This window comes from Pelobates fuscus, chromosome 5, assembly GCF_036172605.1.
Source record: "Pelobates fuscus isolate aPelFus1 chromosome 5, aPelFus1.pri, whole genome shotgun sequence".
NCBI classification, from domain to species: Eukaryota; Metazoa; Chordata; class Amphibia; order Anura; family Pelobatidae; genus Pelobates; species Pelobates fuscus.
This window is the reverse complement of record NC_086321.1, coordinates 346,540,747-346,556,328: the sequence shown is the minus strand read 5'-3', so window position 1 is coordinate 346,556,328 and position 15,582 is coordinate 346,540,747. Positions and strand designations below refer to the sequence as shown.

General features: G+C 48.3%; 12 non-coding genes across 12 annotated transcripts; all 12 read right to left on the bottom strand.

The window, feature by feature from the left end:
• Nucleotides 1-8,482: 8,482 nt before the first annotated feature.
• Nucleotides 8,483-8,556, bottom strand: TRNAI-AAU (transfer RNA isoleucine (anticodon AAU)). The gene has a single exon. It is a non-coding gene; the product is annotated as a tRNA-Ile (tRNA).
• Nucleotides 8,557-8,655: 99 nt separating this feature from the next.
• TRNAD-GUC (transfer RNA aspartic acid (anticodon GUC)) lies at nt 8,656-8,727 on the bottom strand. Its single transcript has one exon. It is a non-coding gene; the product is annotated as a tRNA-Asp (tRNA).
• An 836-nt stretch (nt 8,728-9,563) lies between these two features.
• On the bottom strand, nt 9,564-9,637 carry TRNAI-AAU (transfer RNA isoleucine (anticodon AAU)). Its single transcript has one exon. It is a non-coding gene; the product is annotated as a tRNA-Ile (tRNA).
• A 1,007-nt stretch (nt 9,638-10,644) lies between these two features.
• Nucleotides 10,645-10,718, bottom strand: TRNAI-AAU (transfer RNA isoleucine (anticodon AAU)). Its single transcript has one exon. It is a non-coding gene; the product is annotated as a tRNA-Ile (tRNA).
• Nucleotides 10,719-10,817: 99 nt separating this feature from the next.
• On the bottom strand, nt 10,818-10,889 carry TRNAD-GUC (transfer RNA aspartic acid (anticodon GUC)). Its single transcript has one exon. It is a non-coding gene; the product is annotated as a tRNA-Asp (tRNA).
• Nucleotides 10,890-11,725: 836 nt separating this feature from the next.
• TRNAI-AAU (transfer RNA isoleucine (anticodon AAU)) lies at nt 11,726-11,799 on the bottom strand. The gene has a single exon. It is a non-coding gene; the product is annotated as a tRNA-Ile (tRNA).
• A 99-nt stretch (nt 11,800-11,898) lies between these two features.
• TRNAD-GUC (transfer RNA aspartic acid (anticodon GUC)) lies at nt 11,899-11,970 on the bottom strand. Its single transcript has one exon. It is a non-coding gene; the product is annotated as a tRNA-Asp (tRNA).
• An 836-nt stretch (nt 11,971-12,806) lies between these two features.
• Nucleotides 12,807-12,880, bottom strand: TRNAI-AAU (transfer RNA isoleucine (anticodon AAU)). The gene has a single exon. It is a non-coding gene; the product is annotated as a tRNA-Ile (tRNA).
• A 99-nt stretch (nt 12,881-12,979) lies between these two features.
• TRNAD-GUC (transfer RNA aspartic acid (anticodon GUC)) lies at nt 12,980-13,051 on the bottom strand. Its single transcript has one exon. It is a non-coding gene; the product is annotated as a tRNA-Asp (tRNA).
• Nucleotides 13,052-13,887: 836 nt separating this feature from the next.
• Nucleotides 13,888-13,961, bottom strand: TRNAI-AAU (transfer RNA isoleucine (anticodon AAU)). The gene has a single exon. It is a non-coding gene; the product is annotated as a tRNA-Ile (tRNA).
• Nucleotides 13,962-14,060: 99 nt separating this feature from the next.
• On the bottom strand, nt 14,061-14,132 carry TRNAD-GUC (transfer RNA aspartic acid (anticodon GUC)). Its single transcript has one exon. It is a non-coding gene; the product is annotated as a tRNA-Asp (tRNA).
• An 836-nt stretch (nt 14,133-14,968) lies between these two features.
• On the bottom strand, nt 14,969-15,042 carry TRNAI-AAU (transfer RNA isoleucine (anticodon AAU)). Its single transcript has one exon. It is a non-coding gene; the product is annotated as a tRNA-Ile (tRNA).
• Between the last annotated feature and the right edge of the window lie 540 nt (nt 15,043-15,582).

Here is a 15,582-nt window from a genome sequence, read left to right as displayed (position 1 = left end):
TGCTACTGGGACAAATATATTTATCGTTAGACCCATACGTCCTCTCCCATCTAAGATCCCCACATACATTCCACGGCTTTCTACCACTCGATATCGCTTTACACGCATCAAATAGCAGAACACCCGAAGAATGTACGGATTCTAACACCGTTTTATTAATTAGGGTCCCCTGAGGATCTCCATTCCTGAGAGTCAACCAGATTGTACGAGGCTGATACTCCGGACTGAAGCACTTAGGTTCTCCTACTCTTAAATGGCACACACTATAATCTATATTTAAGTATCTACATCTCGATACATCTCCTTTACATTCGTATTGTGAATGCCAAATTAGGGTTTGGGAAATATGGTTACCTGTTCTCGTAGTCTTAATGCATACCTCACAGCTAGGAGTGTCGGTACCTCTACCTTCCTGAATATAAAAACACATATAAATAAACACTATCAAAAGCACATCTTTCGCCGTCATCCTCAGTCTTCGTCCGTGCGATGGCGCCTCAGCTTCCAGGATGTGAGGGGCTGCAGGGAATGGAGTTCTGCTCATCTTCACAGGTGTCCCTTCGAGACTTTCCTGGCTTATACACTATGTGATGGTAAGCGGACAGGCTTTATTATGGCCTTCTCACTCACACCTGTAACAATAAAATTTGTAATCCACAATAATTCCTCGTTACTCCGACTGAGTAGTGCGTTTTAACCGGATCTTGCAGGGATTCTCTGGATCTGCTGTAACTTGCCAAGAATCGACTGCTGCTGGTTTAACCCTGGAGTGATGTATCCACGGAGTCACTTCTGCTACTTTTATCGCTGTAGGGGTAGACAAAAGAACAACATAAGGACCTCTCCACTTGGGCCCTAACGGTACATTATTCCACTCTTTAATCCACACTTGATCTCCTGGATGATAACTATGAACAGGGGGATAAATATTCACCGGTAATCTATCTTGTACCCATTTCTGTACCTCCTCCATAGTCTTACCCAACTCTACAACCTGCTGCCGAGTAATTCCTTCTCCCAACTGACTCAAGTCCCCCCTTAAGTTACCAAGTACGGGAGGTGGTCGCCCATACATGATTTCAAAAGGAGAGAGGCCCATCCTTCTGGTAGGGGTACTGCGGATTCGCAATAAGGCTATAGGTAAGAGAACGTTCCACTTAAGTTGGGTTTCCTGACACATTTTAGCCAACTGGTTCTTTATAGTTCTATTCATTCTCTCTACCTTACCAGAACTCTGGGGTCTATATGCAGTATGAAGCCTCCACTTTATACCAAGCATATGAGTCAGTTGTTGTAGGCACTGATGAACAAAAGCTGGACCATTGTCCGATCCTATAGAACAGGGTAGTCCATATCGGGGTATTATTTCTCGTAGCAGGAATCTCACAACTTCTCCTGCTTTCTCTGTACGAGTAGGACATGCTTCTACCCAGCCTGAATAGGTGCACACAATTACCAGCAGGTAACGATGTCCACCCGACTTAGGCATCACTGTAAAGTCTATTTGTAGATCGGACATGGGGAGTCCCCCCATAAACTGAACTCCTGGTGGCTTTACTGGTCCTTGTCTTGCATTATTCTTAGCACACGTTACACATCTGCGTACAATGGCCTGAGTCAAGTTGGACAATCTTGGTATGTAGAAATGTTTTCTAAGAGATTCTTCAGTACTGTCTCTCCCAGAATGTGTCCCGTTGTGATAGTTTTGGACAATTTCTACTGCTAGTGATGCTGGTATAACTATTCTTCCATCTTCTAGCTGATACCACTTGTTCTCCAGATACTTTCCCGGTTCAGTCTTTAACCACTCCTCTTCTTGAGCTGTATAAACTGGAGTCCATTGGGACAGTGGAGTTGGTATAAGAGCAGCTATATGCCCTACATACTCCTGTCTTCCTGATTCAGCAGCACGCTTAGCTGCACTATCTGCCATCCGATTTCCTTTGGTTACATCACCATCTCCTCTCAGATGCGCTCGACAATGTATGATACCGACTTCTTTCGGCTCCCACACTGCTTCCAATAGTTGTAGGATTTCGGCTGCGTACTTGATTTCTTTGCCTTCTGAATTCAGTAGTCCTCTTTCTTTATACAAAGCTCCGTGGGCATGAGTGGTTAAAAACGCATACTTAGAGTCCGTATAGATATTTACTCTTAAACCTTCAGCCAATTGTAACGCTCGTGTTAGTGCTATTAATTCTGCCTTTTGTGCTGATGTTCCTTTCGCCAGTGGCCGAGCTTCTATCACCTTGTCTATTGTTGTCACTGCATATCCTGCATAGCGGATCCCTTCTTTCACATAACTACTGCCGTCGGTGTAATATTGAACATCGGGGTTCTGGATGGGAAAATCACGAAGATCTGGTCTACTTGAGAATACTTCATCCATTACTTCCAAACAATCATGTTGACTTTCAGTAGGTTGTGGCAAAAGGGTAGCTGGATTTAAGGTGTTTACAGTCTCTAAATGCACTCTTGGGTTTTCACACAACATTGCTTGATACTTGGTCATACGGCTGTTACTAAACCAATGATTTCCTTTGTAATCCAACAACGTCTGTACTGCATGTGGGACTCGTACATAAAGTTCTTGACCCAGAGTGAGTTTATCGGCTTCAGCTACTAGCAGGGCGGCTGCAGCTACGGCTCTTAGACAAGGTGGAAGTCCGCTGGCCACTGCATCCAGTTGCTTAGACATGTAGGCAACAGGTCTTTGCCATGATCCCAAGTACTGTGTCAATACTCCCACAGCCATTCTTCTTTGCTCGTGTACATACAGGTAGAATGGTCGTGTGTGATCAGGTAGACCTAATGCTGGGGCACTCATCAAAGCCTTCTTCACATCTTCAAATGCCGTTTGCTGTTCTTGGGTCCATAAGAAGGGGTCGTGCTCTGTACCTTTGATAGCTGCGTACAGAGGTTTTGCTAGTATCGCATAACTGGGAATCCATATCCTACAGAAGCCTGCTGCCCCCAAGAATTCTCGCACTTGTCTTCTATTCTTGGGTATTGGTATTTGGCAGACAGCTTCTTTTCTCTCTGGCCCCATAATTCTTTGACCTTCAGAGATATGGAATCCTAGATACTTGACAGTTGGCAAACACAACTGAGCCTTCTTTCTAGACACCTTGTATCCTGCCTTCCAGAGAATGTGTAGTAGATCGTGCGTTGCTTGCTGACAGATTTCTTTTGTAACTGCTGCTATCAACAAGTCATCTACATACTGTAACAATACACACTCTCCTGGGATGGACTCGAAATCCAATAGATCTTGACTTAGGGCTGAACCAAATAGGGTAGGTGAATTTTTAAACCCTTGGGGCAGTCTTGTCCAAGTCATTTGGCGTTTTGAGCCCGTTACAGCGTTCTCCCACTGGAAAGCGAAAATACATTGACTTTCTGCGGCAATTCGGAGGCAAAAGAAGGCATCTTTGAGATCTAAGACTGTGAAGTAAGTAGCCCCGCCCGGAATTAAAGCAAGCAGGTTATATGGATTGGGTACAACTGGATGTATACTAACAACCGCATCATTGACTGCTCTTAAGTCCTGCACAGGTCGATACTCATCTGTACCGGGCTTTTGAACAGGCAGCAATGGGGTGTTCCAGGGGGAAGTACAGAATTTTAGGATACCATACCGTATGAACTTATCCAGATAGGATTGGATGTTCTTCTTAGCCTTCTGCGGAATGTGATATTGTCTTAGGCTCACTGGATAAACCCCATGTTTCAGTTCAATTTTTATTGGTGGAATATTGCGGGCCAGTCCTGGTGGGTTGTTCTCTGCCCAAACTCCTGGTATGTTAAACAATGTCTCATCACTCCTAGGGTTTTGGCTAGTCAACACTGTATAAAGTCGCCACTCTTCTTCCTTTGGTACGGATAAAGTCATAATACCTGAAGGTCCATTAAACTTTAAAGATGTTGTTCCATCTGGTAGGAACGTAATCTGCGCTTGTAATTTGGATAGCATATCACGTCCCAGCAATTGGACTGGACATTCAGGCATATAAAGGAATTGGTGTTTTACTACGTGGCCTCCCAATGTACAGAGTCGACTTTTAAGAACCGGTCTTTCAGCACTTCTTCCAGTTGCTCCTATCACAGTAATAGTCCTTCCAGATGGAGGAGCAACCAGATTAGTCACCACTGAATGTTCAGCACCAGTGTCGATCATGAACGCACTCCTTTTCCCCCCTATTGATACATCGACCATAGGCTCCGCTCGACCAAGGGGGATGGAGCCCGGTCGGTATCAATAGTCCTCCATGACCGTGTCAGCCAATCCTACGAAGTCCCTACCTTCTCTATCGCGGGACCTTTGCGCTGCTGGAATATACCTATCTTCCCTCACACTTCCTCTGTTCCCATTACTCCCTCTATAACCATTACTCCCTCCGGGACCTCCTCTACCTCTCGCTCTGCCTCTAAAGTTTCCGTAGCCTGCCCTGGGTTGGTCTCTCTCGTACTGCTCTCTTTGCGGACATTCGTTCCTCCAATGCCCTTCTTCCTTGCAATACGCACACTGATCCCTACTCAAAGGCTCCCTACTCCATCTATTATTGCCTCTATCTGGGCCCCGTTTATCTACGCCTGCGATCGCTACCGCTAGCATATCAGCCTTTTTACGCATCTTGCGCTCCTCCTCTTTCTTGCTTTCTGTTTCCCTATTCATATAGACCTTATTAGCTACCTCCATTAGTTGGGAGATTGACATACCTGCAAACCCTTCTAACTTTTGTAGCTTGCGCTTAATATCTCCGTAAGCTTGGCTGACAAAGGCGGAGTTAACCATTCGGGAATTGTCTGCGTCTTCCGGATTAAAGGGGGTGTACAAGCGGTACGCCTCCAATAATCGGTCATAAAAGACACTGGGCGCTTCATCGCTTTTCTGGATCACCTCAACTGTCTTCGACATGTTAATGGCTTTCTTTCCTCCGGCTTTCATGCCAGCAATTATAGCGTCTCTATAGGCTCTGAGTTGAACCATATCAGCACCATTTACGTTCCAATCGGGATCAGTGTTGGGATAATGTGTTGCGGCCCATGCTGCTGGATTAGCTTGATTCAAAGCACGGGCTCTATCTTCTAATGCTTTAATGGCTGCTTGATTTATTCTTGTCCTTTCCTCATTGTTAAATAAAGTCATTAGTAACTGCTGGCAATCAGCCCATGTCGGATTATGCGTCTGTACTATTGAGGTGAACAGATCAGTCATGGCTTGTGGTTTCTCAGTATACGAGGAATTGTGGGTCTTCCAGTTTAAAAGATCGGTTGTAGTGAAGGGAACATATACGAAGACAGGGTCAGCTTGTGCCATTTGACCTGCGGCATTAATATAGGCTGACCCGGGATTCAGACGAAGAGGCATCTGATAGTGTCTCAATTGTTGGGCACCGGTCAACTGTCGGGTCTGTATGGGGCTACGTGGAGGGGCGTCAGTCATGGGTTCCGGTCGGGGAGAGATAGGGTATGGGGATGTGGGAGGTTGGTTTTGGGAAAAGGTGGTAAATAGAACACTTCGGGCCGAGCTAGATGAAGCTTGACCGGAAGTCTGAAGTGGCGCCAAATCAGGATATTCGTTTCTAATGGGGGTGGGTTCTGGTTCCGGAAGGGGAGATTTAGTACGAGGGGGGGTGGATCCTGTACTGGAGGAGGAAGCGGAAGTGGATGAGGGTAGTGAGGGAAGGGTTACAGGACTTCCTGTATTTGCGTCACTTCCTCTTACCGGAAAGTAAGGGGGCGGCAAAGGGATCTCGGACTCAGGGGGCGTGTCCAAAATGGGCCTAACACCAGCCCTAGTGGACGAACAAGTCCTAGCTACCATGAGGCGACACTGTTCCTCGTGGCATGTCCGGAGCCATTTTGGCGAGTCATTTACGGCCTGTCTCCAACAATCAATATAAGGAAACTGGCCGTAAAGTTCAGGCCTACCTGATACAGCCACGTGTAAGCGCTGTACCAGAGTTGGATCCAAACTGCCACGTGGCGGCCATGCCGCAACCAAAGTAGGCCACTCCCTAGTGCACAAAGTGACCAAACGTACAGGAGACATCTTTACCCCAAAATCACAAACTTTGAATCCCTTTTTAAAATTCTTAACCATACATCCTAAGGGATCCGGAATCGTTGACTGCGACGCACCCATATTTAACAGTGGAACGTCGTCGACAACGATTACTATACACGCGTACTATTCAACAGTCACACCCGTTTCCTCTGGCAACAGCACCACGTGGTACGGTTACCAAGTGAAACGTACACAATAACAATAAACACTCAGGGAATTCCCGTACACACACAGCTGCTACACCAGTCACTATATAATCAATATTATGCCCTTTGGCGTAACTACACAGTCACCCACGCTATAATTCTCTATATACGAATTACCCGTCTATAACACACCCAGTAACATCGTCTTTTACAAATAGCGGTTACAGTACGGTTAGCATAGGTCAAAGCACAAGTTAAGGTCACAATACAATTATTAGTGGTTATGGTGTTAAACATGCAATGGACGACAATGATTAGTACTTATTATACAATGTCAGTAAATATACAGGGTTATGGTACCGTGCACTATAATACAGCAACACACTATCAACACTCTCGCTAGACGGCTGAGCTCGCGCTATCTAACAAGATATACACTTTACTAAAACAATCGTTTAACACATTTACAATTCCCAACTAAACTATTGGCCAGTACCTTGAATGGACTACCTAAAACTATATACACCCGTTTTGGTTAGCCACACTGCCCAATCACCACATATATAGCGAGCTAGAGAACCGAATTTACACAGGCGCCTCTTAGTCGCACTATACAACGAGCTAGAGAACCGAATTTACACAGGCGCCTCTTAGTCGTACTATCAAAAGTCTAGTGGGTTCCAAATTTACACGCCTTCCCACTTAGCCCAGATAGGATGAGAACTAGCGAACCGAATTTACACAGGCGCCGCTTAGTCTCCCGGTCCCTCCGACCTAGCGAACGTAATATACACCCTAGAACGCTAGTCTAGACAAGACACCGGTGTCCGGCTAGGGCTATCTTACACCTGGACCCCGCCTGACTAACCAAATCAAACGGTCTGACTAAAGAGCGTTCGATCGAGCGGTGCGCCTTCGCTCCTTCCCTCCGACAGAGGGGGCAGATACAGATTCAAAAACCCCTTTGGGCCTACCGCACAATCGGTATACCCCTAGCGGGTCCTGCCGTCTAAAACAGCAGTTGTCTTACCTCCTCGTTCCTGAACCTGAGTTCACACTCATCGACGGGGACACCCCAGCACTTCTCACGTAGAGGCCGATGATCTCCTGGACAACAGACCAGTGGCGCCGAGACGAAGGGAGGTCCACGCAGAAGTTCAGGGGTGCAGCCGTAGAGAACGTGGGCAAAGATAGACCGTCTCACGCCTCTGCCTCTCAGCTACCGTTGAACGATGAGCTTCCCGGCCAATGCACCAAATGATACCGGAGAAACTGACGGAAGCCAAGCACAGAGAGATGGACACAGGTTTCTTCAGGAAGGAAGAGATTCTTTATTGGATCACCGATCGGGACTCAGAGGGACTAGCGTCACCAAAATACAGCAAAGTCTGAGTACTGAATACATAGAGTACATTCCTTATATAGCACTGTAGCTCCTCCCACAATTAACTACACCCACACATACCCTTAACCTATTTAATGAATAGAGTCTAAACTCATCCATCCGGTCTAACCACGTGGCTCATCTGATACAAAGGAGAGGGACGCGTAATTCCAGTTCTTACATTCCTGCACCTGGTCAGTACAGTGATGACAGTATCTTAGCTACGTGTTATTAACTAACTGATACTACAAACACATATACATACATATGCCTTGTGGCAATCTTAGCCTGCTAAACTTGTATTTTACTGGAATTACATCACAGGGGGACCTAGCCGCGAACGTCCTGGAACTATTTTCGACATGAAAACCTCGCGGTTCCAGGCCGGTCCCCCAGCGGCACTTAGCTGCGATTCTGTGGAACTGTTTTGGGCATGAAATCCTGCGTTCGCCTGGGCAAAACTATGACTTCCATAGAATTTCTGAACCCCTGGTCCGATCTGGGTGATTTTTGGATATGTTGTCCACCCAGATCAGGGCTGTCAGGGGATGTAAGATTTACGGGGATGTGTTATGTTTCTGGGTACTTATGGGACTTTATAAAAAGGGGTGTTTCTTCTGCCCGTGGAAATTAAGTTAATGCATTAACTCCCTGAATTATATCACGGGCAGAGGGGAGGGATTGTTTACTGTATGTGGGAGTATCTTACTGTTAATTACTGTTTTCATTGCCTCCGCTAAAATTGCGGTCTGAGACAGATTTTTGCCGGCTGGACGCTTAAACGATCACTGGAGAGAAAAGCAATGTTAATTACTGTTTTCATTGCCTCCGCTAAAATTGCATTCTGAGACAGCTTAAACAATCGCTGGAGAGAAAAGCAACTGGCCCGTGTGGGGATCGAACCCACGGCCTTGGCGTTATTAGCACCACGCTCTAACCAACTGAGCTAACCGGCCACGGCAGGGGGGAGCTGGCGTTCATGCTGATCCACACAAGCGAATGCTCCCGCGTCTTGTGCATATTAGAGGAGGCGGCCAAAGGAAATAAAAATAGCACTCCCCGTCGGGGAATCGAACCCCGGTCTCCCGCGTGACAGGCGGGGATACTCACCACTATACTAACGAGGATGAGCTGTGCAGTGACGGCGTGCGGCTCGCAGTCACGGGGATATTTGCGATATGTGACGAAAGCCACTGGGCTTTGGAGAAGACTACTTGCCAGCCTTTTACCCTGTGACTATGGCCCCTTTAATTTATTGCGGCAGAGAGACCCTAATTGTGCCTATTGGGACTTTAAACGTTGGTTCTTCGAACTCCCGAACAGTCAAAGTGGCCGCCATTCGACATTCGAACGCGTGGTGGCAGCCATCTTGTTCGCATGGGCTAAAACCGCGAATAGGCTTCAGGGGGACCTAGCCGCGAACGTCCTGGAACTATTTTCGACATGAAAACCTTGCGGTTCCCGGCCGGTCCCCCAGCGGCACTTAGCTGCGATTCTGTGGAACTGTTTTGGGCATGAAATCCTGCGTTCGCCTGGGCAAAACTATGACTTCCATAGAATTTCTGAACCCCTGGTCCGATCTGGGTGATTTTTGGATATGTTGTCCACCCAGATCAGGGCTGTCAGGGGATGTAAGATTTACGGGGATGTGTTATGTTTCTGGGTACTTATGGGACTTTATAAAAAGGGGTGTTTCTTCTGCCCGTGGAAATTAAGTTAATGCATTAACTCCCTGAATTATATCACGGGCAGAGGGGAGGGATTGTTTACTGTATGTGGGAGTATCTTACTGTTAATTACTGTTTTCATTGCCTCCGCTAAAATTGCGGTCTGAGACAGATTTTTGCCGGCTGGACGCTTAAACGATCACTGGAGAGAAAAGCAATGTTAATTACTGTTTTCATTGCCTCCGCTAAAATTGCATTCTGAGACAGCTTAAACAATCGCTGGAGAGAAAAGCAACTGGCCCGTGTGGGGATCGAACCCACGGCCTTGGCGTTATTAGCACCACGCTCTAACCAACTGAGCTAACCGGCCACGGCAGGGGGGAGCTGGCGTTCATGCTGATCCACACAAGCGAATGCTCCCGCGTCTTGTGCATATTAGAGGAGGCGGCCAAAGGAAATAAAAATAGCACTCCCCGTCGGGGAATCGAACCCCGGTCTCCCGCGTAACAGGCGGGGATACTCACCACTATACTAACGAGGATGAGCTGTGCAGTGACGGCGTGCGGCTCGCAGTCACGAGGATATTTGCGATATGTGACGAAAGCCACTGGGCTTTGGAGAAGACTACTTGCCAGCCTTTTACCCTGTGACTATGGCCCCTTTAATTTATTGCGGCAGAGAGACCCTAATTGTGCCTATTGGGACTTTAAACGTTGGTTCTTCGAACTCCCGAACAGTCAAAGTGGCCGCCATTCGACATTCGAACGCGTGGTGGCAGCCATCTTGTTCGCATGGGCTAAAACCGCGAATAGGCTTCAGGGGGACCGAGCCGCGAACGTCCTGGAACTATTTTCGACATGAAAACCTCGCGGTTCCCGGCCGGTCCCCCAGCGGCACTTAGCTGCGATTCTGTGGAACTGTTTTGGGCATGAAATCCTGCGTTCGCCTGGGCAAAACTATGACTTCCATAGAATTTCTGAACCCCTGGTCCGATCTGGGTGATTTTTGGATATGTTGTCCACCCAGATCAGGGCTGTCAGGGGATGTAAGATTTACGGGGATGTGTTATGTTTCTGGGTACTTATGGGACTTTATAAAAAGGGGTGTTTCTTCTGCCCGTGGAAATTAAGTTAATGCATTAACTCCCTGAATTATATCACGGGCAGAGGGGAGGGATTGTTTACTGTATGTGGGAGTATCTTACTGTTAATTACTGTTTTCATTGCCTCCGCTAAAATTGCGGTCTGAGACAGATTTTTGCCGGCTGGACGCTTAAACGATCACTGGAGAGAAAAGCAATGTTAATTACTGTTTTCATTGCCTCCGCTAAAATTGCATTCTGAGACAGCTTAAACAATCGCTGGAGAGAAAAGCAACTGGCCCGTGTGGGGATCGAACCCACGGCCTTGGCGTTATTAGCACCACGCTCTAACCAACTGAGCTAACCGGCCACGGCAGGGGGGAGCTGGCGTTCATGCTGATCCACACAAGCGAATGCTCCCGCGTCTTGTGCATATTAGAGGAGGCGGCCAAAGGAAATAAAAATAGCACTCCCCGTCGGGGAATCGAACCCCGGTCTCCCGCGTGACAGGCGGGGATACTCACCACTATACTAACGAGGATGAGCTGTGCAGTGACGGCGTGCGGCTCGCAGTCACGAGGATATTTGCGATATGTGACGAAAGCCACTGGGCTTTGGAGAAGACTACTTGCCAGCCTTTTACCCTGTGACTATGGCCCCTTTAATTTATTGCGGCAGAGAGACCCTAATTGTGCCTATTGGGACTTTAAACGTTGGTTCTTCGAACTCCCGAACAGTCAAAGTGGCCGCCATTCGACATTCGAACGCGTGGTGGCAGCCATCTTGTTCGCATGGGCTAAAACCGCGAATAGGCTTCAGGGGGACCTAGCCGCGAACGTCCTGGAACTATTTTCGACATGAAAACCTTGCGGTTCCCGGCCGGTCCCCCAGCGGCACTTAGCTGCGATTCTGTGGAACTGTTTTGGGCATGAAATCCTGCGTTCGCCTGGGCAAAACTATGACTTCCATAGAATTTCTGAACCCCTGGTCCGATCTGGGTGATTTTTGGATATGTTGTCCACCCAGATCAGGGCTGTCAGGGGATGTAAGATTTACGGGGATGTGTTATGTTTCTGGGTACTTATGGGACTTTATAAAAAGGGGTGTTTCTTCTGCCCGTGGAAATTAAGTTAATGCATTAACTCCCTGAATTATATCACGGGCAGAGGGGAGGGATTGTTTACTGTATGTGGGAGTATCTTACTGTTAATTACTGTTTTCATTGCCTCCGCTAAAATTGCGGTCTGAGACAGATTTTTGCCGGCTGGACGCTTAAACGATCACTGGAGAGAAAAGCAATGTTAATTACTGTTTTCATTGCCTCCGCTAAAATTGCATTCTGAGACAGCTTAAACAATCGCTGGAGAGAAAAGCAACTGGCCCGTGTGGGGATCGAACCCACGGCCTTGGCGTTATTAGCACCACGCTCTAACCAACTGAGCTAACCGGCCACGGCAGGGGGGAGCTGGCGTTCATGCTGATCCACACAAGCGAATGCTCCCGCGTCTTGTGCATATTAGAGGAGGCGGCCAAAGGAAATAAAAATAGCACTCCCCGTCGGGGAATCGAACCCCGGTCTCCCGCGTGACAGGCGGGGATACTCACCACTATACTAACGAGGATGAGCTGTGCAGTGACGGCGTGCGGCTCGCAGTCACGAGGATATTTGCGATATGTGACGAAAGCCACTGGGCTTTGGAGAAGACTACTTGCCAGCCTTTTACCCTGTGACTATGGCCCCTTTAATTTATTGCGGCAGAGAGACCCTAATTGTGCCTATTGGGACTTTAAACGTTGGTTCTTCGAACTCCCGAACAGTCAAAGTGGCCGCCATTCGACATTCGAACGCGTGGTGGCAGCCATCTTGTTCGCATGGGCTAAAACCGCGAATAGGCTTCAGGGGGACCTAGCCGCGAACGTCCTGGAACTATTTTCGACATGAAAACCTCGCGGTTCCCGGCCGGTCCCCCAGCGGCACTTAGCTGCGATTCTGTGGAACTGTTTTGGGCATGAAATCCTGCGTTCGCCTGGGCAAAACTATGACTTCCATAGAATTTCTGAACCCCTGGTCCGATCTGGGTGATTTTTGGATATGTTGTCCACCCAGATCAGGGCTGTCAGGGGATGTAAGATTTACGGGGATGTGTTATGTTTCTGGGTACTTATGGGACTTTATAAAAAGGGGTGTTTCTTCTGCCCGTGGAAATTAAGTTAATGCATTAACTCCCTGAATTATATCACGGGCAGAGGGGAGGGATTGTTTACTGTATGTGGGAGTATCTTACTGTTAATTACTGTTTTCATTGCCTCCGCTAAAATTGCGGTCTGAGACAGATTTTTGCCGGCTGGACGCTTAAACGATCACTGGAGAGAAAAGCAATGTTAATTACTGTTTTCATTGCCTCCGCTAAAATTGCATTCTGAGACAGCTTAAACAATCGCTGGAGAGAAAAGCAACTGGCCCGTGTGGGGATCGAACCCACGGCCTTGGCGTTATTAGCACCACGCTCTAACCAACTGAGCTAACCGGCCACGGCAGGGGGGAGCTGGCGTTCATGCTGATCCACACAAGCGAATGCTCCCGCGTCTTGTGCATATTAGAGGAGGCGGCCAAAGGAAATAAAAATAGCACTCCCCGTCGGGGAATCGAACCCCGGTCTCCCGCGTGACAGGCGGGGATACTCACCACTATACTAACGAGGATGAGCTGTGCAGTGACGGCGTGCGGCTCGCAGTCACGAGGATATTTGCGATATGTGACGAAAGCCACTGGGCTTTGGAGAAGACTACTTGCCAGCCTTTTACCCTGTGACTATGGCCCCTTTAATTTATTGCGGCAGAGAGACCCTAATTGTGCCTATTGGGACTTTAAACGTTGGTTCTTCGAACTCCCGAACAGTCAAAGTGGCCGCCATTCGACATTCGAACGCGTGGTGGCAGCCATCTTGTTCGCATGGGCTAAAACCGCGAATAGGCTTCAGGGGGACCTAGCCGCGAACGTCCTGGAACTATTTTCGACATGAAAACCTCGCGGTTCCCGGCCGGTCCCCCAGCGGCACTTAGCTGCGATTCTGTGGAACTGTTTTGGGCATGAAATCCTGCGTTCGCCTGGGCAAAACTATGACTTCCATAGAATTTCTGAACCCCTGGTCCGATCTGGGTGATTTTTGGATATGTTGTCCACCCAGATCAGGGCTGTCAGGGGATGTAAGATTTACGGGGATGTGTTATGTTTCTGGGTACTTATGGGACTTTATAAAAAGGGGTGTTTCTTCTGCCCGTGGAAATTAAGTTAATGCATTAACTCCCTGAATTATATCACGGGCAGAGGGGAGGGATTGTTTACTGTATGTGGGAGTATCTTACTGTTAATTACTGTTTTCATTGCCTCCGCTAAAATTGCGGTCTGAGACAGATTTTTGCCGGCTGGACGCTTAAACGATCACTGGAGAGAAAAGCAATGTTAATTACTGTTTTCATTGCCTCCGCTAAAATTGCATTCTGAGACAGCTTAAACAATCGCTGGAGAGAAAAGCAACTGGCCCGTGTGGGGATCGAACCCACGGCCTTGGCGTTATTAGCACCACGCTCTAACCAACTGAGCTAACCGGCCACGGCAGGGGGGAGCTGGCGTTCATGCTGATCCACACAAGCGAATGCTCCCGCGTCTTGTGCATATTAGAGGAGGCGGCCAAAGGAAATAAAAATAGCACTCCCCGTCGGGGAATCGAACCCCGGTCTCCCGCGTGACAGGCGGGGATACTCACCACTATACTAACGAGGATGAGCTGTGCAGTGACGGCGTGCGGCTCGCAGTCACGGGGATATTTGCGATATGTGACGAAAGCCACTGGGCTTTGGAGAAGACTACTTGCCAGCCTTTTACCCTGTGACTATGGCCCCTTTAATTTATTGCGGCAGAGAGACCCTAATTGTGCCTATTGGGACTTTAAACGTTGGTTCTTCGAACTCCCGAACAGTCAAAGTGGCCGCCATTCGACATTCGAACGCGTGGTGGCAGCCATCTTGTTCGCATGGGCTAAAACCGCGAATAGGCTTCAGGGGGACCTAGCCGCGAACGTCCTGGAACTATTTTCGACATGAAAACCTTGCGGTTCCCGGCCGGTCCCCCAGCGGCACTTAGCTGCGATTCTGTGGAACTGTTTTGGGCATGAAATCCTGCGTTCGCCTGGGCAAAACTATGACTTCCATAGAATTTCTGAACCCCTGGTCCGATCTGGGTGATTTTTGGATATGTTGTCCACCCAGATCAGGGCTGTCAGGGGATGTAAGATTTACGGGGATGTGTTATGTTTCTGGGTACTTATGGGACTTTATAAAAAGGGGTGTTTCTTCTGCCCGTGGAAATTAAGTTAATGCATTAACTCCCTGAATTATATCACGGGCAGAGGGGAGGGATTGTTTACTGTATGTGGGAGTATCTTACTGTTAATTACTGTTTTCATTGCCTCCGCTAAAATTGCGGTCTGAGACAGATTTTTGCCGGCTGTACGCTTAAACGATCACTGGAGAGAAAAGCAATGTTAATTACTGTTTTCATTGCCTCCGCTAAAATTGCATTCTGAGACAGCTTAAACAATCGCTGGAGAGAAAAGCAACTGGCCCGTGTGGGGATCGAACCCACGGCCTTGGCGTTATTAGCACCACGCTCTAACCAACTGAGCTAACCGGCCACGGCAGGGGGGAGCTGGCGTTCATGCTGATCCACACAAGCGAATGCTCCCGCGTCTTGTGCATATTAGAGGAGGCGGCCAAAGGAAATAAAAATAGCACTCCCCGTCGGGGAATCGAACCCCGGTCTCCCGCGTAACAGGCGGGGATACTCACCACTATACTAACGAGGATGAGCTGTGCAGTGACGGCGTGCGGCTCGCAGTCACGAGGATATTTGCGATATGTGACGAAAGCCACTGGGCTTTGGAGAAGACTACTTGCCAGCCTTTTACCCTGTGACTATGGCCCCTTTAATTTATTGCGGCAGAGAGACCCTAATTGTGCCTATTGGGACTTTAAACGTTGGTTCTTCGAACTCCCGAACAGTCAAAGTGGCCGCCATTCGACATTCGAACGCGTGGTGGCAGCCATCTTGTTCGCATGGGCTAAAACCGCGAATAGGCTTCAGGGGGACCTAGCCGCGAACGTCCTGGAACTATTTTCGACATGAAAACCTCGCGGTTCCCGGCCGGTCCCCCAGCGGCACTTAGCTGCGATTC